Source organism: Chenopodium album, chromosome 12 (genome assembly GCF_948465745.1).
Source record: "Chenopodium album chromosome 12, dcCheAlbu1.1, whole genome shotgun sequence".
Classification (NCBI taxonomy): Eukaryota; Viridiplantae; Streptophyta; class Magnoliopsida; order Caryophyllales; family Amaranthaceae; genus Chenopodium; species Chenopodium album.
This window is the reverse complement of record NC_137845.1, coordinates 21,058,155-21,058,482: the sequence shown is the minus strand read 5'-3', so window position 1 is coordinate 21,058,482 and position 328 is coordinate 21,058,155. Positions and strand designations below refer to the sequence as shown.

Below are 328 nucleotides of genomic sequence, written 5' to 3'. Positions count from 1 at the left end.
AATCCACAATGGGGACGTTCTCACTTCAAGTCCTTAAATCTTTCCCAAGCGTCATATAGACTTTCATCAGCTTCTTGGGAAAATTTTGGGATTGAACTCCTTAACAAAGCTGCTCTCTGCAGGGTATATTTATTATAGAAATTCAAAGCAAGAGTATCTTAGTTAGTAATACCAAGGGCAGTTTTATTCAATCCATTGTACCATAATTTAGCTTCCACATAAAGAAAACGGAAAAACAATCTCCCTAATTTGGTCCTGCGTAACCCTAGCTTGTCTAATAGTGTTGCAATATTGGAAGAAATCCAAAATGTGAAGATTTTGATCTTAA

The 328-nt window shown here is 35.7% G+C and overlaps 1 pseudogene; it reads left to right on the top strand.

Annotated features, from left to right (window-relative positions):
* LOC145573533 (small nucleolar RNA R71) lies at positions 1-93 on the top strand (annotated as a pseudogene).
* The last annotated feature ends 235 nt before the right edge of the window (positions 94-328 follow it).